Raw genomic sequence first — 27716 nt, 5'->3', positions numbered from 1 at the left:
GAAGACCAGTAGTAGTTTCCGATGCACATCTGGAGGCATTCTGCAACCTGTGGACTATCAGAGTGTTGTTGAAGCACAGAAATTATTTCGGGATTAAATACAACAGTCACCATCCGGACTCTCCTCCATAAGAGTAATGTCTCAAACAGTCTACGCATTGATCGTTCCCTGGAAGACCAGTAGTAGATTCTGATGCATATCTGGAGGCAATCTGTAATCTGTGGCCTATCAGAGTGTTGATATAACACAGAAATTACATCGGGATTGAATACAAAGTCACCCTCCGCACTTTCCTACATAGTAGTAATGTCCCAAACAGTCTACGCTTTGATCGTTCCCTGGATGACCAGTCGTAGTTTCCGATACAAATCTGGAAGCATTCTGTAATCTGTGGACCAACAGAGTGTTGATGAAACACAGAAATTGCATCGGGATTGTATAAAACAGTCACCATGCTGACTTTCTTCCATGGGAGTAATGTCTCAAACAGTCTACGCTTTGATCGTTCGCTGGAAGACCAGTAGTAGATTCCGATGCATATCTGGAGGCATTCTGTAATATGTGGACTATCAGAGTGTTGATATAACACAGAAATTACATCCGGATTGAATACAAAGTCACCCTGCGCACTTTCCTACATAGGAGTAATGTCTCAGACGGTCTACGCTTTGATCGTTCCCTGGATGACCAGTAGTAGTTTCCGATGCACATCTGGAAGCATTGTGTAATCTGTGGACTAACAGAGTGTTGATGCAACACAGAAATTGCATCGGGATTGTATACAACAGTCACCATGCTCACTTACTTCCATGGGAGTAATGACTAAAACAGTTTACCTTTTGATCGCTCCCTGGAAGACCAGTAGTAGTTTCCGATGCACATCTGGAGGCATTGTGTAATCTGTGGACAATCACAATGTTGATGAAACACAGAAATTGCATTGGGATTGAATACAACAGTCACCATGCGCACATTCCTCCATGGGAGTGATGTCTCAAACAGTATACGCTTTAATCGTTCCCTGGAAGACCAGTAGTAGTTTCCGATGCACATCTGGAGGCATTCTGTATTCTGTTTATTATCAGAGTGTTGTTGAACACAGAAATTGCATCGGGATTGAATACAACAGTCACCATGCGGACTTTCCTCCATGGGAGTAATGTCTCAAACAGTATACGCTCTGATCGTTCCCTGGAAGACCAGTGGTAGTTTCCGATGCACATCTGGAGGCATTCTGTAATCTGTGGACTATCAGAGTGTTGTTGAAACACTGAAATTGCATCGGGATTGAATACAACAGTCACCATGCGTACTTTCATCCATGGGAGTAATGTCTCACACAGTCTACGCTTTGATCGTTCCCTGGAAGACCAGTAGTAGTTTCCGATGCACATCTGGAGGCATTCTGTAATCTGTGGACTATCAGAGTGTTGATGAAACAAAGAAATTGCATCGGGATTGAATACAAAAGTCACCATGCGCACCTTCCTCCATGGTAGTAATGTCTCAAACAGTTTAGGCTTCGATCGCTCCCTGGAAGACCAGTAGTAGTTTCCGATGCACATCTGGAGGCATTCTGTAATCTGTGGACCTTCAAAGTGTTGATCAAACACAGAAATATCATCGGGATTAAATACAACAGGCACCATGCGTACATATCTCCATTAGAGTAATGTCTCAAACTGTCATCGCTTTGATCGTTCCCTCAAGACCAGTAGTAGTTTCCGATGCACATCTGGAGGCATTCTGTAATCTGTGGACTATCCGAGTGCTAATGAAACACAGAAATTGCATCGGGATTGAATACAACAGTCACCATGACCACTTTCCTCCATGGGAGTAATGTCTCAAACAGTTTACGCTTAGATCGTTCCCTCGAAGACCAGTAGTAGTTTCCGATGCACATCTGGAGGCATTCTGTAATCTGTTTACTATCAGAGTGTTGTTGAACACAGGAATTGCATCGGGATTGAATACAACAGTCACCATGCGGACTTTCCTCCATGGGAGTAATGTCTCAAACAGTATACGCTTTGATCGTTCCCTGGAAGACCAGTAGTAGTTTCCGATGCACATCTGGAGGTATTCTGTTATCTGTGGACTATCAGAGTGTAGTTGAAACACTGAAATTGCATCGGGATTGAATACAACAGTCACCATGCGTACTTTCATCCATGGGAGTAATGTCTCACACAGTCTACGCTTTGATCGTTCAGTGGAAGACCAGTAGTAGTTTCCGATGCACATCTGGAGGCATTCCGTAGTCTGTGGATTATCAGAGTGTTCTTGAAGCACTGAAATTCCATCGGGATTTAATACAACAGTCAGCATGCGCACTTTCCTCAATGGGAGTAATGTCTGAAACAGTCTACGCTTTGATCGTCCCCTGGAAGACCAGTAGTTGTTTCCGATGCACATCTGGAGGCATTCTGTAATCTGTGGACCTTCAAAGTGTTGATGAAACACAGAAATTGCATCGGGATTGAATACAACAGGCACCATGCGTACATTTCTCCACCTGAGTAATGTCTCTAATTGTCATCGCTTTGATCGTTCCCTCAAGACCAGTAGTAGATTTCAATGCACATCTGGAGGCATTCCTCAATCTGTGGACTATCCGAGTGCTAATGAAACACAGAAATAGCACCGGGATTGAATACAACAGTCACCATGACCACTTTCCGCCAAGGGAGTAATGTCTCAACCAGTTTACACTTTATCGTTCCCTGGAAGACCAGTGTTAGTTTCCGATGAACATCTGGATGCATTCTCTAATCTGTTTCCTATCAGAGTGTTGTTGAAACACAGATATATCATCGGGATTGAATACAACACTCACCATGCGGACTCTCCTAAATGGGAGTAATGTCTCAAACAGTCTACGGTTTTATCGTTCCCTGGAAGACCAGTAGTAGTTTCCGATGCACATCTGGAGGCATTCTGTAACCTGTGGAATATCAGAGTGTTGATGAAACACAGATATTGCATCGGGATTGAATACAACTGACACCATGCGCACTTTCCTACATAGGAGTAATGTCTCAAATAGTCTACGCTTTGATCGTTCCCTGGAAGACCAGCAGTAGTTTCCGATGCACATCTGGAGGCATTCTGTAATCTGTGGACCATCAGAGTGTAGATAAGCACAGATATTGCATCGGGATTTAATACAACAGTCACCATGCGTACATTTCTCCATTGGAGTAATGTATGAAGCTGTCATCGCTTTGATCGTTCCCTCAAGACCAGTAGTAGTTTCATATGCACATATGGAGGCATTCTTTAATCTGTGGACAATCCGAGTGCTAATGAATCACAGAAATAGCATCGGGATTGAATACAACAGTCACCATGACCACTTTCCGCCATGGGGGTAATGTCTCGAACTGTCTACGATTTGATCGTTCCCTGGAAGACCAGTAGTAGTTTCCGATGCACATCTGGAGGCATTCTGTAATCTGTTTACTATCAGAGTGTTGTTGAAACACAGAAATTGCATCGGGATTGAATACAACAGTCACCATGCGGACTTTCCTACATAGGAGTAATGTCTCAAACAGTCTACGCTTTGATTGTTCCTTGGAAGACCAGTAGTAGTTTCCGATGCACATCTGGAGGAATTCTGTAATCTGTGGACTATCAGAGTGTAGATAAGCACAAAAATTGCATCGGGCTTGAATACAACAGTCACCATGCGCACATTCCTACATAGGAGTAATGTCTCAAACAGTCTACGCTTTGTTCGTTCCCTGGAAGACCATTAGTAGTTTCCAATGAACATCTGGAGGCATTCTGTAATCTGTGCACCTTCAAAGTGTTGATGAAACACTGAAATTGCATCGGGATTGAATACAACAGGCACCATGCGTACATTTCTCCATTGGAGTAATGTCTCAAACAGTCATCGCTTTGATCGTTCCCTCAAGACCAGTAGTAGTTTCCGATGCACATCTGGAGGCATTCTGTAATCTGTGGACTATCCGAGTGCTATTGAAACACAGAAATTGCATCAGGATTGAATACAACAGTCACCATGACCCCTTTCCTCCATGGGAGTTATGTCTCACACAGCCTACGCTTTGATCGTTCCCTGGAAGACCAGTAGTAGTGTCCGATGCACATCTGGAGGCATTCTGTAATCTGTGGACTAAATCAGTGTTGATGAAACACTGATATTGCATCGGGATTGAATACAACAGTCACCATGTACACTTTCCTACATAGGAGTATTGTCTCAAATAGTCTACGCTTTGATCGTTCCCTGGAAGACCAGTGGTAGTTTCCGATGCACATCTGGAAGTATTCTGTAATCTGTGGACTATCAGAGTGTTGATGAAACACAGAAATTGCATCGGGATTGAATACAACAATCACCATGCGCACTTTCCTCCATGGGAGTAATGTCTCAAACAGTTTAGGATTTGATCGCTCCCTGGAAGACCTGTAGTAGTTTCCGATGCACATCTGGAAGCATTCTGTAATCTGCGGACTAACAGAGTTTTGATGAAACAAAGAAATTGCATCGGGATTGAATCCAACAGTCACTATGCGCACTTTCTTCCATTGGAGTAATGTCTCAAACAGTTTACGCTTTGATCGTTCCCTGGAAGACCAGTAGTAGTTTTCGATGCACATCTGGAGGCATTCTGTAATTTGTGGACTATGAGAGTGTTGATGAAACAGAGATATTGCATCGGGATTGAATACAACAGTCACCATGCGCACTTTCCTACATAGGAGTAATGTCTCAAATAGTCTACGCTTTGATCGTTAACTTTAAGACCAGTAGTAGTTACCGATGCACATCTGGAGGCATTCTGTAATCTGTGGACTATCAGCGTGTTGATGAAACACACAAATTGCATCGGGATTGAATACAACAGTCACCATGTGCACTTTCCTCCATGGGAGTAATGTCTCAAACAGTTTAAGATTTGATCGCTCCCTGGAAGACCAGTAGTACTTTCCGATGCACATCTAGAGGCATTCTGTAATCTGTGGACTATCAGAATGGTGTTGAAACACAGAAATTGCATCGGGATTGAAAACAACAGTCACCATGACCACTTTCCTCCATGGGAGTAATGTCTCAAACAGCCTACGCTTTGATCGTTCCCTGGAAGACCAGTAGTGGTTTCCGATGCACATCTGGAGGCATTCTGTAATCAGTTTACTATCAGAGTGTTGTTGAAACACAGAAAATGCATCGCGATTGAATACAACGGTCACCATCCGCACTTTCCTCTTTGGGAGTAATGTCTCAAACAGTCTACGCTTTGATCGTTCCCTGGAAGACCAGTAGTAGTTTCCGATGCACATCTGGAGGCATTCAGTAATCTGTGGACTATCAGAGTGTTGTTGAAACACTGAAATTGCATCGGGATTGAATCCAACAGTCACTATGCGCACTTTCTTCCATGGGAGTAATGTCTCAAACAGTTTACGCTTTGATCGTTCCCTGGAAGACCAATAGTAGATTTCGATGCACATCTGGAGGAATTCTGTAATTTGTGGACTATGAGAGTGTTGATGAAACAGACATATTGCATCGGGATTGAATACAACAGTCAACATGCGCACTTTCGTCCATGGGAGTAATGTCTCAAACAGTTTACTATTTGATCGCTCCCTGGAAGACCTGTAGTAGTTTCCGCTGCACATCTGGAAGCATTCTGTAATCTGCGGACTAACAGAGTTTTGATGAAACACAGAAATTGCATCGGGATTGAATCCAACAGTCACTATGCGCACTTTCTTCCATTGGAGTAATGTCTCAAACAATTTACGCTTTGATCGTTCCCTGGAAGACCTGTAGTAGTTTCCGATGCACATCTGGAAGCTTTCTGTAATCCGTGGACTAACAGAGTTTTGATGAAACACAGAAATTGCATCGGGATTGATTCCAACAGTCACTATGCGCACTTTCTTCCATGGGAGTAATGTCTCAAACAGTTTACGCTTTGATCGTTCCCTGGAAGACCAGTGGTAGTTTCCGATGCACATCTGGAAATATTCTGTAATCTGTGGACTATCAGAGTGTTGATGAAACACAGAAATTGCATCGGGATTGAATACAACAATCACCATGCGCACTTTCCTCCATGGGAGTAATGTCTCAAACAGTTTAGGATTTGATCGTTCCCTGGAAGACCAATAGTAGATTTCGATGCACATCTGGAGCAATTCTGTAATTTGTGGACTATGAGAGTGTTGATGAAACAGACATATTGCTTCGGGATTGAATACAACAGTCACCATGCGCACTTCCCTCCATGGGAGTAATGTCTCATACAGTTTCGCTTTGATCGCTCCCTGGAAGACCAGTAGTAGTTTCCGAGAAACATCTGGATGAATTCTGTTATCTGTGGACCTTAACAGTGTTGAACAAACACAGAAATTGCATCGGGAGTGAACACAACAGTCACCATGCGCACTTTCCTCCATGGGAGTAATGTCCCATACAGTCGACGTTTTGATCGCTCCCTGGAAGACCAGTAGTAGTTTCCGATGCACATCTGGAGGTATTCTGTAATCTGTGGACTATCAGAGTGTTATTGAAACACTGAAATTGCATCGGGATTGACTACAACAATCACCATGCGCACTTTCCTCCATGGGAGTAATGTCTCAAACAGTCTACGCTTTGATCGCTCCCTGGAAGACCAGTAGTAGTTTCCGATGCACATTTGGAGGCATTCTGTAATCTGTGGACCTTCAAAGTGTTGATGAAACACAGAAATTGCATCGGTATTGAATACAACATTCACCATGCGTACATTTCTCCATTGGAGTAATGTCTCAAACTGTCATTCCTTTGATCGTTCCCTCAAGACCAGTAGTAGATTCCGATGCACATCTGGAGGCATTCTTCAATCTGTGGACTATCCTAGTGCTATTGAAACACAGATGTAGCATCGGGATTGAATACAACAGTCACCATGACCACTTTCCGCCATGGGAGTAATGTCTCAAACAGTCTACGCTTTGATCGTTCCCTGGAAGACCAGTAGTAGTTTCCGATGCACATCTGGAGGTATTCTGTAATCTGTTTACTATCAGAGTGTTGTTGAAACACAGAAATTGCATCGGGATTGAATACAACAGTCATCCTTCCGCCCTTTCCTCCAAGGGAGTAATGTCTCAAACAGTCTACGCTTTGATCGTTCCCTGGAAGACCAGTAGTACTTTACGGTGCACATCTGGAAGCATTCTGTAATCTGTGGACTATGAGAGTGTTGATGAAACACAGATATTGCACCGGGATTGAATACAACTGTCACCATGCGCTCTTTCCTACATAGGAGTAATGTCTCAAATAGTCTACGCTTTGATCGTTCCATGGAAGACCAGTAGTAGCTTCCGATGCACATCTGGATGCATTCTGTAATCTGTGGGCTATCAGAGTGTTGTTGAAACACTGAAATTGCATCGGGATTGAATACAGCAATCACCATGCGCACTTTCCTCCATGGGAGTAATGTCTCAAACAGTCTACGCATTGATCGTTCCCTGGAAGACCAGTAGTATTTTCCGATGCACATCTTTAGGCATTCTGTAATCTGTGGACCTTCAAAGTGTTGATGAAACACTGAAATTCCATCGGGATTAAATACAACAGGCACCATGCGTACATTTCTCCATTGGAGTAATGTCTCAAACTGTCATCGCTTTGATCGTTACTTCAAAACCAGTAGTAGTTTCCGATTCACATCTGGAGGCATTCTTTAATCTGTGGACTATCCGAGGGCTAATGAAACACAGAAATAGCATCGGGATTGAATACAACAGTTAACATGACCACTTTCCGCCATTTGAGTAATGTCTCAAACAGTCTACGCTTTGATCGTTCCCTGGAAGACCAGTAGAAGTTTCCGATGCACATCTGGAGGCATACTGTAATCTGTTTACTATCAGAGTGTTGTTGAAACACTGAAATTGCATCGGGATTGAATACAACAAGCACCATGCGCACTTTCATCCATCTGAGTAATGTCTCAAAGAGTCTACGCTTTGATCGTTTCCTGGAAGACCAGTAGTAGTTCCCGATGCACATCTGGATGAATTCTGTAATCTGTGGACTATCAGAGTGTAGATGAAACACAGAAATTGCATCGGGAATGAATACAACAGTCACCATGCGCACTTTCCTACATAGCAGTAATGTCTCAAACAGTCTACGCTTTGTTCGTTCCCTGGAAGACCAGTAGTAGTTTCCGATGCACATCTGGAGGCATTCTGTAATCTGTGGACCTTCGAAGTGTTGATGAAACACAGATATTTCATTGGGATTGAATACAACAGGCACCATGCATACATTTCTCCATTGGAGATATGTCTGAAACTGTCATCGCTTTGATCCTTCCCTCAAGACCAGTAGTAGTTTCCGATGCACATCTGGAGGCATTCTGTAATCTGTGGACTATCCGAGTGCTAATGAAACACAGAAATTGCATCGGGATAGAATACAACAGTCAAAATGACGACTTTCCTCCATGGGAGTTATGTGTGAAACAGCCTACGCTTTGATCGTTCCCTGGAAGACCAGTAGTACTTTCCGATGCACATCTGGAGGCATTATGTAATCTGTGGACTATCTGAGTGTTGATACAACACAGAAATTGCATCGGGATTGAATACAACAGTCACCATCCGCACTTTCCCCCATGGGAGTAATGTCTCAAACAGTTTACGCTTTGATCGTTCCCCGGAAGACCAGTAGTAGTTTCCGATGCACATCTGGATTAATTCTGTAATTTGTGGACTATGAGAGTGTTGATGAAACAGAGATATTGCATCGGGATTGAATACAACAGTCACCATGCGCACTTCCCTCCATGGGAGTAATGTCTCATATAGTTTCGCTTTGATGGCTCCCTGGAAAACCATTAGTAGTTACCGATGCACATCTGGAGGCATTCTGTAATCTGTGGACTATCAGAGTGTTGATGAACACAGAAACTGCATTGTGAATGAATACAACAGTAACCATGCCCACTTTCCTCCATGGGAGTAATGTCTCAAACAGTTTAGGGTTTGATCGCTCCCTGGAAGACCAGTGGTAGTTTCCGATGCACATCTAGAGGCATTCTGTAATCTGTGGACTATCAGAGTGTTGTTGAAGCACTGAAATTGCATCGGGATTGAATACAACAAGCACCATGCGCACTTTCCTCCATGGAAGGAATGTCTGAAACAGTCTACGCTTTGATCGTTCCCTGGAAGAGCAGTAGTAGTTTCCGATGCACATCTGGAGGCATTCTGTAATCTGTGGACCTTCAAAGTGTTGATGAAACACAGAAATTGCAACTGTATTGAATACAACATTCACCATGCATATATTTCTTCAATTGAGTACTGTCTCAAACTGTGATCGCTTTGATCGTTCCCTCAAGACCAGTAGTAGTTCCCGATGCACATCTGGAGGCATTCTGTAATCTGTGGACCTTCAAAGTGTTGAGGAAACACAGAAATGGCCGCGGGATTGAAAACAACAGTCACCATGACCTCTTTCCTCCATGGGAGTAATGTCTCAAACAGCCTACGCTTTGATCGTTCCCTTTAAGACCAGTAGTGGTTTCCGATGCACATCTGGAGGCATTCTGTAATCTGTTTACTATCAGAGTGTTGTTGAAACACAGAAATTGCATCGGGATTGAATACAACGGTCACCATCCGCACTTTCCTCCATGGGAGTAATGTCTCAAACAGTTTAGGATTTGATCGCTCCCTGGAAGACCTGTAGTAGTTTCCGATGCACATCTGGAGGCATTATGTAATCTGTGGACCTTCAAAGTGTTGATGAAACACAGAAATTGCACCGGGATTGAATACAACATTCACCATGCGTACATTTCTCCATTGGAGTAATGTCTCAAACTGTCATTCCTTTGATCGTTCCCTCAAGACCAGTAGTAGATTCCGATGCACATCTGGAGGCATTCTTCAATCTGTGGACTATCCTAGTGCTAATGAAACACAGAAATAGCATCGGGATTGAATACAACAGTCACCATGACAACTTTCCGACATGGGAGTAATGTCTCAAACAGCCTACGCTTTGATCGTTCCCTGGAAGACGAGTAGTAGTTTCCGATGCACTTCTGGAGGCATTCTGTAATCTGTTTACTATCAGAGTGTTGTTGAAACACAGAAATTGCATCGGGATTGAATACAACAGTCACCATGCGCACTTTCCTCCATGGGAGTAATGTCTCAAACAGTCTACGCTTTGATCGTTCCCTGGAAGACCAGTAGTACTTTCCGGTGCACATCTGGAAGCATTCTGTAATCTGTGGACTATCAGAGTGTTGATGAAACACAGATATTGCACCGGGATTGAATACAACTGTCACCATGCGCACTTTCCTACATAGGAGTAACGTCTCAAATAGTTTACGCTTTGATCGTTCCATGGAAGACCAGTAGTAGCTTCCGATGCACATCTGGATGCATTCTGTAATCTGTGGACTATCAGAGTGTAGATGAAACACAGAAATTGCATCGGGAATGAATACAACAGTCACCATGCGCCTTTTCCTACATAGCAGTAATGACTCAAACAGTCTACGCTTTGTTCGTTCCCTGGAAGACCAATAGTAGTTTCCGATGCACATCTGGAGGCATTCCGTAATCTGTGGACCTTCGAAGTGTTGATGAAACACAGATATTGCATCGGGATTGAATACAACAGGCACCATGCGTACATTTCTCCATTGGAGTAATGTCTGAAACTGTCATCGCTTTGATCCTTCCCTCAAGACCAGTAGTAGTTTCCGATGCACATCTGGAGGCATTCTGTAATCTGTCAACTATCCGAGTGCTAATGAAACACAGAAATTGCATCGGGATAGAATACAACAGTCAAAATGACCACTTTCCTCCATGGGAGTTATGTCTGAAACAGCCTACGCTTTGATCGTTCCCTGGAAGACCAGTAGTACTTTCCGATGCACATCTGGAGGCATTATGTAATCTGTGGACTATCTGAGTGTTGATGAAACACAGAAATTGCATCGGGATTGAATGCAACAGTCACCATCCGCACTTTCCTCCATGGGAGTAATGTCTCAAACAGTTTACGCTTTAATCGTTCCCCGGAAGACCAGTAGTAGTTTCCGATGCACATCTGGAGGCATTCTGTAATCTGTGGACTATCAGAGTGTTGATGAAACACAGATGTTTTATCGGGATTGAATACAACAGTCACCATGCGCACTTTCCTACATAGGAGTAATGTCTCAAATAGTCTACGCTTTGTTCGTTCCCTGGAAGACCAGTAGTAGTATCCGATGCACATCTGGAAGTATTCTGTAATCTGTGGACTATCAGAGTGTTGATGAAACACAGAAATTACATCGGAATTGAATACAACAGTCACCATGCGCACTTTCCTCCATGGGAAAAATGTCTCATACAGTTTCGTTTTGATCGCTCCCTGAAAGACCAGTAGCAGTTTCCGATGCACATCTGGAGGCATTCTGTATGCTGTGGACTATCAGAGTGTTGATGAAACACAGATATTGCATCGGGATTGAATACAACAGTCACCATGCGCACTTTCTTCCATGGGAGTAATGTCTCAAACAGTTTACGCTTTGATCGTTCCCTGGAAGACCAGTAGTAGTTTCCCATGCACATCTGGAGGAATTCTGTAATCTGTGGACTATCAGAGTGTTGATGAAACACAGAAATTGCATCGGGATTGAATACAACAGTCACCATGCGCACTTTCCTCCATGGGAAAAATGTCTCATACAGTTTCGTTTTGATCGCTCCCTGAAAGACCAGTAGCAGTTTCCGATGCACATCTGGAGGCATTCTGTAATCTGTGGACTATCAGAGTGTTGATGAACACAGAAATTGCATCGGGATTGAATACAACAGTAACCATGCGCACTTTCCTCCATGGGAGTAATGTCTCAAACAGTTTAGGATTTGATCGCTCCCTGGAAGACCTGTAGTAGTTTCCGATGCACATCTGGAGGCATTCTGTAATCTGTGGACCTTCGAAGTGTTGATGAAACACAGATATTGCATCGGGATTGAATACAACAGGCACCATGCGAACATTTCTCCATTGGAGTAATGTCTCAAACTGTCATCGCTTTGATCGTTCCCTCAAGACCAGTAGTAGTTTCCGATGCACATCTGGAGGCATTCTGTAATCTGTGGAACTTCAAAGTGTTGATGAAACACAGAAATTGACGCGGGATTGAATGCAACAGTCACCATGACTACTTTCCTCCGTGGGAGCAATGTCTCAAACAGCCTACGCTTTGATCGTTCCCTGGAAGCCCAGTAGTAGTTTCCGATGCACATCTGGGGCATTCTGTAATCTGTGGACCTTCGAAGTGTTGATGAAACACAGATATTGCATCGGGATTGAATACAACAGGCACCATGACCACTTTCCTCCATGGGAGTTATGTCTGAAACAGCCTACGCCTTCATCGTTTCCTGGAAGACCAGTAGTAGTTTCCGATGCACATCTGGAGGCATTCTGTAATCTGTGGACCTTCGAAGTGTTGATGAAACACAGATATTGCATCGGGATTGAATACTACAGGCACCATGCGTACATTTCTCCATTGGGGTAATGTCTCAAACTGTCATCGCTTTGATCGTTCCCTCAAGACCAGTAATAGTTACCGATTCACATCTGGAAGCATTCTGTAATCTGTGGACTAACAAAGTGTTGATGAAACACAGATATTGTATCGGGATTGAATACAACAGTCACCATGCGCTCTTTCCTACATAGTAGTAATGTCTCAAATAGTCTACGCTTTGATCGTTCCCTGGAAGACCAGTAGTAGGATCCGATGCACATCTGGAAGTATTCTGTAATCTGTGGACTATCAGAGTGTTGATGAAACACAGAAATTGCATCGGGATAGAATACAACAGTCACCATGCGCCCTTTCCTCCATGGGAGTAATGTCTCAAATAGTTTACGCTTTGATTGCTCCCTGGAAGACCAGTAGCAGTTTCCGATGCACATCTGGAGGCATTCTCTAATCTGTGGACTATCAGAGTGTTGATATAACACAGAAATTACATCGGAATTGAATACGAAGTCACCCTGCGCACTTTCCTACATAGGAGTAATGTCTCAAACCGTCGACGATTCGATCGTTCCCTGGAAGACCAGTAGTAGTTTCCGATGCACATCTGGAAGCATTCTGTAATCTGTGGACTAACAAAGTGTTGATGAAACACCGAAATTGCATCGGGATTGAATACAACAGCCACCATGCACAGTTTCTTTCATGGGAGTAATGTCTCAAACAGTTTACGCTTTGATCGTTCGCTGGAAGACCAGTAGTAGTTTCTGATGCACATCTTTAGGCATTCTGTAATCTGTGGACTATCAGAGTGTTGATGAAACAGAGATATTGCATCGGGATTGAATACAACAGTCACCATGCGCACTTTCCTACATAGGAGTAATGTCTCAAATAGTCTACGCTTTGATCGTTAACTGGAAGACCAGTAGTAGTTTCCGAACCACATCTGGAACCATTCTGTAATCTGTGGACTATCAGAGTGTTGATGAAGCACAGAAATTGCGTCGGGATTGAATACAACAGTCACCATGCGCACTTTCCTCCATGGGAGTAATGTCTCATACAGTTTCGTTTGGATCGCTCCCTGAAAGACCAGTATTAGTTTCCGATGCACATCTGGAGGCATTTTGTGAACTGTGGACTATCAGAGTGTTGATGAATACAGAAATTGCATCGGGATTGAATACAACAGTAACCATGCGCACTTTCCTCCATGGGAGTAATGTCTCAAACAGTTTAGGATTTGATCGCTCCCTGGAAGACCTGTAGTAGTTTCCGATGAACATCTGGGGCATTCTGTAATCTGTTTACTATCAGAGTATTGTTGAAACACAGAAATTGCATCGGGATTGAATACAACAGTCACCATGCGGACTTTCCTACATAGGAGTAATGTCTCAAACTGTCTACGCTTTGTTCGTTCCCTGGAAGACCAGTAGTAGTTTCCGATGCACATCTGGAGGCATTCTGTAATCTGTGGACCTTCGAAGTGTTGATGAAACACAGGTATTGCATCGGGATTGAATACAACAGGCACCATGCGTACATTTCTCCATTGGAGTAATGTCTCAAACTGCCATATCTTTGATCGTTCCCTCAAGACCAGTAGTAGTTACCGATGCACATCTGGAGGCATTTTGTAATCTGTGGTCTATCCGAGTGCTAATGAAACACAGAAATTGCATCTGGATAGAATACAACAGTCACCATGTCCACTTTCCTCCATGGGAGTTATGTCTGAAACAGCCCACGCTTTGATCGATCCCTGGAAGACCAGTAGTACTTTCCGATGCACATCTATAGGCATTCTGTGATCTGTGGACTATCTGAGTGTTGATGAAACACAGAAATTGCATCGGGATTGAATACAACAGTCACCATCTGCACTTTGGTCCATGGGAGTAATGTCTCAAACAGTTTACGCTTTGATCGTTCCCTGGAAGACCAGTAGTACTTTCCGATGCACATCTGGAGGCATTCTGTATTCTGTGGACTATCAGAGTGTTGATGAAACACTGATATTGTATCGGGATTAAGTAAAACAGTTACCATGCGCATTTTCCTATATAGGAGTAATGTCTCAAATAGTCTACGCTTTGATCGGTTCCTGGAAGACCAATAGTAGTTTCCGATGCACATCTGGAAGTATTCTGTAATCTGTGGACTATCAGAGTGTTGACGAAACACAGAAATTGCATCGGGATTGAATACAACAGTCATCATGCGCACTTTCCTCCATGGGAGTAATGGCTGAAATAGTTTACGCTTTGATCGCTCCCTGGAAGACCAGTAGCAGTTTCCGATGCACATCTGGAGGCACTCTGTAGTCTGTGGACTATCAGGGTGTTGATATAACACAGATATTACATCGGAATTGAATACGAAGTCACCCTGCACACTTTCCTACATAGTAGTAATGTCTCAAACAGTCTACGCTTTGATCGTTCCCTGGAAGACCAGTAGTAGTTTCCGATGCACATCTGGAGGCATTCTGTAATCTGTGGACTATCACAGTGTTGATGAACACAGAAATTGCATCGGTATTGAATACAACTGTCACCATGCGCACTTTCCTCCATGGGAGTAATGTCTCATACAGTTTCGCTTTGATCGCTCCCTGAAAGACCAGTAGTAGTTTCCGATGCACATCTGGAGGCATTCTGTAATCTGTGGACTATCAGAGTGTTGATGAACACAGAAATTGCATCGGGATTGAACACAACAGTAACCATGCGCACTTTCCTCCATAGGAGTAATGTCTCAAACAGTTTAGGATTTGATCGCTCCCTGGAAGACCAGTAGTAGTTTCCGATGCACATCTGGAGGCATTCTGTAATCTGTGGACTATCAGAATTGTTTTGAAACAGAGGAATTGCATCGGGATTGAATACAACAGTCACCATGCGCACTTTCCTCCATGGGAGTAACATCTGAAACAGTCTACGCTTTGATCGTTCCCTCGAAGACCAGTAGTAGTTTCCGATGCACATCTGGATGCATTGTGTAATCTGTGGACTATCAGAGTGTTGTTGAAACACTGAAATTGCATCGGTATTGAATACAACAGGCACCATGCGCACTTTATTCCATGGAAGTAATGTCTGAAACAGTCTACGCTTTGATCGATCCCTGGAAGACCGGTAGTAGCTTCCGATGCACATCTGGAGGCAATCTGTAATCTGTGGACCTTCAAAGTGTGGATGAAACACAGCAATTGCATCGGGATTGAATACAACAGGCACCATGCGTACATTTCTCCATTGGAGTAATGTCTCAAACTGTCATCGCTTTGATCGTTCCCTCAAGACCAGTAGTAGTTTCCGATGTACATCTGGAGGCATTCTGTAATCTGTGGACCTCCAAAGTGTTGATGAAACACAGAAATTGACGTGGGATTGAATACAACAGTCACCATGACAACTTTCCTCCATGGGAGTAATGTCTCAAACAGCCTCCTCTTTGATCGATCCCTGGAAGACCAATAGTAGTTTCCGATGCACATCTGGAGGCATTCTGTAATCTGTGGACCTTCAAAGTGTTGATGAAACACAGAAATTGCCGCGGGATTGAATACAACAGTAACCATGACCACTTTCCTTAATGGGAGTAATGTCTCAAACAGCCTACGCTTTGATCGTTGCCTGGAAGACCAGTAGTAGTTTCCGATGCACATCTGGATGCATTCTGTAATCTGTGGACTAACAGATTTTTGATGCAACACAGAAATTGCACCGGGATTGAATACAACAGTCACCATGCGCACTTTCTTCCATGGGAGTAATGTCTCAAACAGTTTACGCTTTGATCGTTCCCTGGAAGACCAGTAGTAGTTTCCGATGCACATCTGGAGGCATTCTGTAATCTGTGGACTATCAGAATGTTGATGAACACAGAAATTGCAACTGTATTGAATACAAAAGTCACCATGCGCACTTTCCTACATGGGAGTAATGTCTCAAACAGTCGACGCTTTGATCGCTCCCTGGAAGACCAGTAGTAGTTTTCGATGCACATCTGGAGGCATTGTGTAATCTGTGGACAACGAGAGTGTTGATGAAACACCGAAATTGCATCGGGATTGAATACAAAAGTCACCATGCCCGCTTTCCTCCGAGGGAGTAATGTCTCAAACATCCTACGCTTTGATCGTTCCCTCAAGACCAGTAGTAGTTTCGGATGCACATCTGGAGGAATTCTGTAATCTGTTTACTATCAGAGTGTTGTTGAAACACAGATATTGCATCGGGATTGTATACAACAGTCACCATGCGGACTTTCCTCCATGGGAGTAATGTCTCAAACTGTCTACGCTTTGATCGTTCCCTGGTGACCAGTAGTAGTTTCCGATGCACATCTGGAGGCATTCTGTAATCTGTGGACTATGAGAGTGTTGATGAAACAGAGATATTGCATCGGGATTGAATACAACAGTCACCATGCGCACTTTCCCACATGGGAAAAATGTCTCAAATAGTCTACGCTTTGATCGTTAACTGGAAGACCAGTAGTAGTTTCCGAACCACATCTGGAAGCTTTCTGTAATCTGTTGACTATCAGAGTGTTGATGAAACACAGAAATTGCATCGGGATTGAATACAACAGTCACCATGCGCACTTTCCTCCATGGGAGTAATGTCTCAAACAGTTTAGGATTTGATCGCTCCCTGGAAGACCAGTAGTAGTTTCCGATGCACATCTGGAGGCATTCTGTAATCTGTGGACTATCAGAATGGTGTTGAAACACAGAAATTGCATCGGGATTGACTACAACAGTCACCATCCGCACTTTCCTCCATGGGAGTAACATCTGAAACAGTCTACGCTTTGATCGTTCCCTCGAAGACCTGTAGTAGTTTCCGATGCACATCTGGAGGCATTCTGTAATCCGAGGACTATCAGAGTGTTGTTGAAACACTGAAATTGCATCGGCGTTGAATACAACAGGCACCATGCGCACTTTATTCCATGAAAGTAATGTCTGAAACAAGCTACGCTTTGATCGTTCCCTGGAAGACCAGTAGTAGTTTCCGATGCACATCTGGACGCATTCTGTAATCTGTGGACTATCAGAGTGTTGTTGAAACACTGAAATTGCATCCGGATTGAACACAACAGTCACCATGCGCACTTTCCTCCATGGGAGTAATGTCTCATACAGTCAACGCTTTGATCGTTCCATAGAAGACCAGTAGTAGTTTCCGATGAACACCTGGAGGCATTCTGTAATCTGTGGACCTTCAAAGTGTTGATGAAACACAGAAATTGCATCGGGTTTGAATACAACAGCCACCATGCGCACTTTCCTCCATGGGAGCAATGTCTCAAACAGTCGACGCTTTGGTCGCTCCCTGGAAGACCAGTAGTAGTTTCCGATGCACATCTGGAGGCATTGTGTAATCTGTGGACAATCAGAGTGTTGATGAAACACAGAAATTGCATCGGGATTGAATACAACACTCACCATACGCACTTTCCTCCATGGGAGTAATGTCTCAAACAGTCTACGCTTTAATCGTTCCCTGTAAGACCAGTAGTAGTTTCCGATGCACATCTGGAGGAATTCTGTAATCTGTTTACTATCAGAGTGTTGTTGAAACACAGAAATTGCATCGAAATTGAATACAACAGTCACCATTCGCACTTTCTTCCATGGGAGTAAGGTCTCAAACAGTTTACGGTTTGATTGTTCCCTGGAAGACCAGTAGTAGATTCCGATGCACATCTGGAGGCATTCTGTAATCTGTGGACAATGAGAGTGTTGATGAAACAGAGATATTGCATCGGGATTGAATACAACAGTCAACATGCGCACTTTCCTACATAGGAGTAATGTCTTAAATAGTCTACGCTTTGATCGTTAACTGGAAGACCAGTAGTAGTTTCCGAACCACATCTGGAAGCATTCTGTAATCTGTGGACTATCAGAGTGTTGATGAAACACAGATATTGCATCGGGATTGAATACAACAGTCACCATGCGCACTTTCCTCCATGGGAGTAATGTCTCATACAGTTTCTCTTTGATCGCTACCTGAAAGACCAGTAGTAGTTTCCGATGCACATCTGGAGGCATTCTGTAATCTGTCGACTATCAGAGTGTTGATGAACACAGAAATTGCATCGGGATTGAATACAACAGTAACCATGGGCACTTTCCTCCATGGGAGTAATGTCTCAAACAGTTTAGGATTTGATCGCTCCCTGGAAGACCAGTAGTAGTTTCCGATGCACATCTGGAGGCATTCTGTAATCTGTGGAAAATCATAGTGTTGATGAAACACTGTAATTGCATCGGGATTGAATACAACAGTCACCATGCGCACTTTCCTCCATGGGAGTAATGTCTCAGACAGTTTAGGATTTGATCGCTCCCTGGAAGACCAGTAGTAGTTTCCGATGCACATCTGGAGGCATTCTGTAGTCTGTGGACTATCAGAATGGTGTTGAAACACAGAAATTGCATCGGGATTGAATATAACAGGCACCATGCGCACTTTCCTCCACTGGAGTAACATCTGAAACAGTCTACGCTTTGATCGTTCCCTCGAAGACCAGTAGTAGTTTCCGATGCACATCTGGAGGCATTCTGTAATCCGAGGACTATCAGAGTGTTGTTGAAACACTGAAATTGCATCGGTGTTGAATACAACAGACACCATGCGCACTTTATTCCATGAAAGTAATGTCTGAACCAGTCTACGCTTTGATCGTTCCCTGGAAGACCAGTAGTAGTTTCCGATGCACATCTGGAGGCAATCTGTAATCTGTGGACCCTCAAAGTGTTGACGAAACACAGAAATTGCATCGGGATTGAATACAACAGTCACCATGCGCTCTTCCGTACATGGGAGTAATTTCTCAAACAGTTTAGGCTTTGATCGCTCCTTGGAAGGCCAGTTGTAGTTTCCGATGCACATCTGGAGGCATTCTGTAATCGGTAGTCTATCAGAGTGTTGATGAACACAGAAATTGCATCGGGATTGAATACAACAGTCACCATCCGCACTTTCCTCCATGGGAGGAATGTCGCAAACATCCTACGCTTTGGTCGCTCCTTGGAAGACCAGTAGTAGTTTCCGATGCACATCTGGAGGCATTGTGTAATCTGTGGACAATCAGAGTGTTGATGAAACACAGAAATTGCATCGGGATTGAATACAACACTCACCATACGCACTTTCCTCCATGTGAGTAATGTCTCAAACAGTCTACGCTTTAATCGTTCCCTGGAAGACCAGTACTAGTTTCCGATGCACATCTGGAGGAATTGTGTAATCTGTGGACAATCAGAGTGTTGATGAAACACAGAAATTGCATCGGGTTTGAATACAACACTCACCATACGCACTTTCCTCCATGGGAGTAATGTCTCAAACAGTCTACGCTTTAATCGTTCCCTGGAAGACCAGTAGTAGTTTCCGATGCACATCTGGAGGAATTCTGTAATTTGTTTACTATCAGAGTGTTGTTGAAACACAGAAATTGCATCGGGATTGAATACAACAGTCACCATGCGCACTTTCTTCCATGGGAGTAATGTCTCAAACAGTTTACGCTTTGATCGTTCCCTGGAAGACCAGTAGTAGATTCCGATGCACATCTGGAGGCATTCTGTAATGTGTGGACTATGAGAGTGTTGATGAAACAGAGATATTGCATCGGGATTGAATACAACAGTCACCATGCGCTCTTTCCTACATGGGAGTAATGTCTCAAATAGTATACGCTTTGATCGTTAACTGGAAGACCAGTAGTAGTTTCCGAACCACTTATGGAAGCATTCTGTAATCTGTAGTCTATCAGAGTGTTGATGAACACAGAAATTGCATCGGGATTGAATACAACAGTCACCATCCGCACTTTCCTCCATGGGAGTAATGACTCAAACATCCTACGCTTTAATCGCTCCTTGGAAGACCAGTAGTAGTTTCCGATGCACATCTGGAGGCATTCTGTAATCTGTGGACTATCAGAGTGTTGATGAACACAGAAATTGCATCGGGATTGAATACAACACTCACCATGCGCACTTTCCTCCATGGGAGTAATGTCTCATACAGTTTCCCTTTGATCGCTCCCTGAAAGACCAGTAGTAGTTTCCGATGCACATCTGGAGGCATTCTGTAATCTGTGGACTATCAGAGTGTTGATGAACACAGAAATTGCATCGAGATTGAATACAACAGTAACCATGCGCACTTTCCTGCATGGGAGTAATGTCTCAAACAGTTTAGGATTTGATCGCTCCCTGGAAGACCAGTAGTAGTTTCCGCTGCACATCTGGAGGCATTCTGTAATCTGTAGACTATCAGAGTGTTGATGAAACACACAAATTGCATCGGGATTGAATACAACAGTCACCATGCGCACTTTCCTCCATGGGAGTAATGTCTCAAACTGTTTAGGATTTGATCGCTCCCTGGAAGACCAGTAGTAGTTTCCGATGCACATCTGGAGGCATTCTGTAGTCTGTGGACTATCAGAATGGTGTTGAAACACAGAAATTGCATCGGGATTGAATACAACAGTCACCATGCGCACTTTCCTCCATGGGAGTAACATCTGAAACAGTCTACGCTTTGATCGTTCCCTCGAAGACCAGTAGTAGTTTCCGATGCAAACCTGGAGGCATTCTGTAATCCGAGGACTATCAGAGTGTTGTTGAAACACTGAAACTGCATCGGTGTTGAATACAACAGACACCATGCGCACTTTATTCCATGAAAGTAATGTCTGAAACAGTCTACGGTTTGATCGTTCCCTGGAAGACCAGTAGTAGTTTCCGATGCACATCTGGAGGCAATCTGTAATCTGTGGACCCTCAAAGTGTTGACGAAACACAGAAATTGCATCGGGATTGAATACAACAGTCACCATGCGCTCTTCCGTACATGGGAGTAATGTCTCAAACAGTTTAGGCTTTGATCGCTCCCTGGAAGACCAGTAGTAGTTTCCGATGCACATCTGGAGGCATTCTGTAATCTGTAGTCTATCAGAGTGTTGATGAACACAGAAATTGCATCGGGATTGAATACAACAGTCACCATCCGCACTTTCCTCCATGGGAGGAATGTCGCAAACATCCTACGCTTTGGTCGCTCCTTGGAAGACCAGTAGTAGTTTCCGATGCACATCTGGAGGCATTGTGTAATCTGTGGACAATCATAGTGTTGATGAAACACAGAAATTGCATCGGGATTGAATACAACACTCACCATACGCACTTTCCTCCATGGGAGTAATGTCTCAAACAGTCTACGCTTTAATCGTTCCCTGGAAGACCAGTAGTAGTTTCCGATGCACATCTGGAGGAATTGTGTAATCTGTGGACAATCAGAGTGTTGATGAAACACAGAAATTGCATCGGGTTTGAATACAACACTCACCATACGCACTTTCCTCCATGGGAGTAATGTCTCAAACAGTCTACGCTTTAATCGTTCCCTGGAAGACCAGTAGTAGTTTCCGATGCACATCTGGAGGAATTCTGTAATCTGTTTACTATCAGAGTGTTGTTGAAACACAGAAAATGCATCGGGATTGAATACAACAGTCACCATGCGCACTTTCTTCCATGGGAGTAATGTCTCAAACAGTTTACGCTTTGATCGTTCCCTGGAAGACCAGTAGTAGATTCCGATGCACATCTGGAGGCATTCTGTAATCTGTGGACTATGAGAGTGTTGATGAAACAGAGATATTGCATCGGGATTGAATACAACAGTCACCATGCGCTCTTTCCTACATGGGAGTAATGTCTCAAATAGTCTACGCTTTGATCGTTAACTGGAAGACCAGTAGTAGTTTCCGAACCACTTCTGGAAGCATTCTGTAATCTGTGGACTATCAGAGTGTTGATGAAACACAGAAATTGCATCGGGATTGAATACAACAGTCACCATGCGCACTTTCCTCCATGGGAGTAATGTCTCATACAGTTTCGCTTTGATCGCTCCCTGAAAGACCAGTAGTAGTTTCCGATGCACATCTGGAGGCATTCTGTAATCTGTGGACTATCAGAGTGTTGATGAACACAGAAATTGCATCGGGATTGAATACAACAGTAACCATGCGCACATTCCTCCATGGGAGTAATGTCTCAAACAGTTTAGGATTTGATCGCTCCCTGGAAGACCAGTAGTAGTTTCCGATGCACATCTGGAGGTATTCTGTAATCTGTGGACTATCAGAATGGTGTTGAAACACAGAAATTGCATCGGGATTGAATACAACAGTCACCATGCCCACTTTCCTCCATGGGAGTAACATCTGAAACAGTCTACGCTTTGATCGTTCCCTCGAAGACCAGTAGTAGTTTCCGATGCACATCTGGAGGCATTCTGTAATCCGAGGACTATCAGAGTGTTGTTGAAACACTGAAATTGCATCGGTGTTGAATACAACAGGCACCATGCGCACTTTATTCCATGAAAGTAATGTCTGAAACAGTCTACGCTTTGATCGTTCCCTGGAAGACCAGTAGTAGTTTCCGATGCACATCTGGAGGCAATCTGTAATCTGTAGACCTTCAAAGTGTTGATGAAACACAGAAATTGCATCGGGATTGAATACAACAGTCACCATGCGCTCTTCCGTACATGGGAGTAATGTCTCAAACAGTTTAGGCTTTGATCGCTCCTTGGAAGGCCAGTTGTAGTTTCCGATGCACATCTGGAGGCATTCTGTAATCTGTAGTCTATCAGAGTGTTGATGAACACAGAAATTGCATCGGGATTGAATACAACAGTCACCATCCGCACTTTCCTCCATGGGAGTAATGACTCAAACATCCTACGCTTTAATCGCTCCTTGGAAGACCAGTAGTAGTTTCCGATGCACATCTGGAGGCATTCTGTAATCTGTGGACTATCAGAGTGTTGATGAACACAGAAATTGCATCGGGATTGAATACAACACTCACCATGTGCACTTTCCTCCATGGGAGTAATGTCTCATACAGTTTCTCTTTGATCGCTCCCTGAAAGACCAGTAGTAGTTTCCGATGCACATCTGGAGGCATTCTGTAATCTGTGGACTATCAGAGTGTTGATGAACACAGAAATTGCATCGAGATTGAATACAATAGTAACCATGCGCACTTTCCTCCATGGGAGTAATGTCTCAAACAGTTTAGGATTTGATCGCTCCCTGGAAGACCAGTAGTAGTTTCCGCTGCACATCTGGAGGCATTCTGTAATCTGTGGACTATCAGAGTGTTGATGAAACACACAAATTGCATCGGGATTGAATACAACAGTCACCATGCGCACTTTCCTCCATGTGAGTAATGTCTCAAACAGTTTAGGATTTGATCGCTCCCTGGAAGACCAGTAATAGTTTCCGATGCACATCTGGAGGCATTCTGTAGTCTGTGGACTATCAGAATGGTGTTGAAACACAGAAATTGCATCGGGATTGAATACAACAGTCACCATGCGCACTTTCCTCCATGGGAGTAACATCTGAAACAGTCTACGCTTTGATCGTTCCCTCGAAGACCAGTAGTAGTTTCCGATGCAAACCTGGAGGCATTCTGTAATCCGAGGACTATCAGAGTGTTGTTGAAACACTGAAATTGCATCGGTGTTGAATACAACAGACACCATGCGCACTTTATTCCATGAAAGTAATGTCTGAAACAGTCTACGCTTTGATCGTTCCCTGGAAGACCAGTAGTAGTTTCCGATGCACATCTGGAGGCAATCTGTAATCTGTGGACCCTCAAAGTGTTGACGAAACACAGAAATTGCATCGCGATTGAATACAACAGTCACCATGCGCACTTTCCTCCATGGGAGTAATGTCTCAAACAGTCTACGCTTTAATCGTTCCCTGGAAGACCAGTAGTAGTTTCCGATGCACATCTGGAGGAATTGTGTAATCTGTGGACAATCAGAGTGTTGATGAAACACAGAAATTGCATCGGGTTTGAATAAAACACTCACCATACGCACTTTCCTCCATGGGAGTAATGTCTCAAACAGTCTACGCTTTAATCGTTCCCTGGAGGACCAGTAGTAGTTTCCGATGCACATCTGGAGGAATTCTGTAATCTGTTTACTATCAGAGTGTTGTTGAAACACAGAAATTGCATCGGGATTGAATACAACAGTCACCATGCGCACTTTCTTCCATGGGAGTAATGTCTCAAACAGTTTACGCTTTGATCGTTCCCTGGAACACCAGTAGTAGATTCCGATGCACATCTGGAGGCATTCTGTAATCTGTGGACTATGAGAGTGTTGATGAAACAGAGATATTGCATCGGGATTGAATACAACAGTCACCATGCGCACTTTCCTACATGGGAGTAATGTCTCAAATAGTCTACGCTTTGATCGTTAACTGGAAGACCAGTAGTAGTTTCCGAACCACTTCTGGAAGCATTCTGTAATCTGTGGACTATCAGAATGTTGATGAAACACAGAAATTGCATCGGGATTGAATACAACAGTCACCATGCGCACTTTCCTCCATGGGAGTAATGTCTCATACAGTTTCGCTTTGATCGCTCCCTGAAAGACCAGTAGTAGTTTCCGATGCACATCTGGAGGCATTCTGTAATCTGTGGACTATCAGAGTGTTGATGAACACAGAAATTGCATCGGGATTGAATACAACAGTAACCATGCGCACATTCCTCCATGGGAGTAATGTCTCAAACAGTTTAGGATTTGATCGCTCCCTGGAAGACAAGTAGTAGTTTCCGATGCACATCTGGAGGCATTCTGTAATCTGTGGACTATCTGAATGGTGTTGAAACACAGAAATTGCATCGGGATTGAATACAACAGTCACCATGCGCACTTTTCTCCATGGGAGTAACATCTGAAACAGTCTACGCTTTGATCGTTCCCTCGAAGACCAGTAGTAGTTTCCGATGCACATCTGGAGGCATTCTGTAATCCGAGGACTATCAGAGTGTTGTTGAAACTCTGAAATTGCATCGGTGTTGAATACAACAGGCACCATGCGCACTTTATTCCATGAAAGTAATGTCTGAAACAGTCTACGCTTTGATCGTTCCCTGGAAGACCAGTAGTAGTTTCCGATGCACATCTGGAGGCAATCTATAATTTGTGGTCCTACAAAGTGTTGATGAAACACAGAAATTGCATCGGGATTGAATACAACAGTCACCATGCGCTCTTCCGTATATGGGAGTAATGTCCAAACAGTTTAAGCTTTGATCGCTCCTTGGAAGGCCAGTTGTAGTTTCCGATGCACATCTGGATGCATTCTGTAATCTGTAGTCTATCAGAGTGTTGATGAACACAGAAATTGCATCGGGATTGAATACAACAGTCACCATCCGCACTTTCCTCCATGGGAGTAATGTCTCAAACATCCTAAGCTTTGATCGTTACCTCAAGACCAGTAGTACTTTCGGATGCACATATGGAGGAATTCTGTAATCTGTTTACTATCAGAGTGTTGTTGAAACACAGAAATTGCATCGGGATTGAAGACAACAGTCACCATGCGGACTTTCCTCCATGGGAGTAATGTCTCAAACTGTCTACGCTTTGATCGTTCCCTGGAGACCAGTAGTAGTTTCCGATGCACATCTGGACGAGTTCTGTAATCTGTGGACTATCAGAGTGTTGTTGAAACACTGAAATTGCATCCGGATTGAACACAACAGTCACCATGCGCACTTTCCTCCATAGGAGTAATGTCTCAAACAGTCAACGCTTTGATCGTTCCCTGGAAGACCAGTAGTAGTTTCCGATGAACATCTGGAGGCATTCTGTAATCTGTGGACCTTCAAAGTGTTGATGAAACACAGAAATTGCTCCGGGTTTGAATACAACAGTCAAAATGCGCACTTCCCTATATGGGAGCAATGTCTCAAGCAGTCGACGCTTTGGTCGCTCCCTGGAAGACCAGTAGTAGTTTCCGATGCACATCTGGAGGCATTCTGTAATCTGTTTACTATCAGAGTGTTGTTGAAACACAGAAATTGCATCGGGATTGAATACAACAGTCACCATTCGCACTTTCTGCCATGGGAGTAATGTCTCAAACAGTTTACGGTTTCATCGTTCCCTGGAAGACCAGTAGTAGATTCCGATGCACATCTGGAGGCATTCTGTAATCTGTGGACTATGAGAGTGTTGATGAAACAGAGATATTGCATCGGGATTGAATACAACAGTCACCATGCGCACTTTCCTACATAGGAGTAATGTCTTAAATAGTCTACGCTTTGATCGTTAACTGGAAGACCAGTAGTAGTTTCCGAACCACATCTGGAAGCATTCTGTAATCTGTGGACTATCAGAGTGTTGATGAAACACAGAAATTGCATCGGGATTGAATACAACAGTCACCATGCGCACTTTCTCCATGGGAGTAATGTCTCATACAGTTTCTCTTTGATCGCTCCCTGAAAGACCAGTAGTAGTTTCCGATGCACATCTGGAGGCCTTCTGTAATCTGTAGACTATCAGAGTGTTGATGAACACAGAAATTGCATCGGGATTGAATACAACAGTAACCATGCGCACTTTCCTCCATGGGAGTAATGTCTGAAACAGTTTAGGATTTGATCGCTCCCTGGAAGACCAGTAGTAGTTTCCGATGCACATCTGGAGGCATTCTGTAATCTGTGGACTATCAGAGTGTTGATGAACACAGAAATTGCATCGGGATTGAATACAACAGTAACCATGCGCACTTTCCTCCATGGGAGGAATGTCTCAAACAGTTTAGGATTTGATCGCTCCCTGGAAGACCAGTAGTAGTTTCCGATGCACATCTGGAGGCATTCTGTAGTCTGTGGACTATCAGAATGGTGTTGAAACACAGAAATTGCATCGGGATTGAATACAACAGTCACCATCCGCACTTTCCTCCATGGGAGTAACATCTGAAACAGTCTACGCTTTGATCGTTCCCTCGAAGACCAGTAGTAGTTTCCGATGCACATCTGGAGGCATTGTGTAATCTGTGGACAATCAGAGTGTTGATGAAACACAGAAATTGCATCGGGATTGAATACAACACTCACCATACGCACTTTCCTCCATGGGAGTAATGTCTCAAACAGTCTACGCTTTAATCGTTCCCTGGAAGACCAGTAGTAGTTTCCGATGCACATCTGGAGGAATTCTGTAATCTGTTTACTATCAGAGTGTTGTTGAAACA

Source organism: Schistocerca gregaria, chromosome 3 (assembly GCF_023897955.1).
Source record: "Schistocerca gregaria isolate iqSchGreg1 chromosome 3, iqSchGreg1.2, whole genome shotgun sequence".
Lineage (NCBI taxonomy): Eukaryota > Metazoa > Arthropoda > Insecta > Orthoptera > Acrididae > Schistocerca > Schistocerca gregaria.
Note: the sequence above shows the minus strand (reverse complement) of the source record.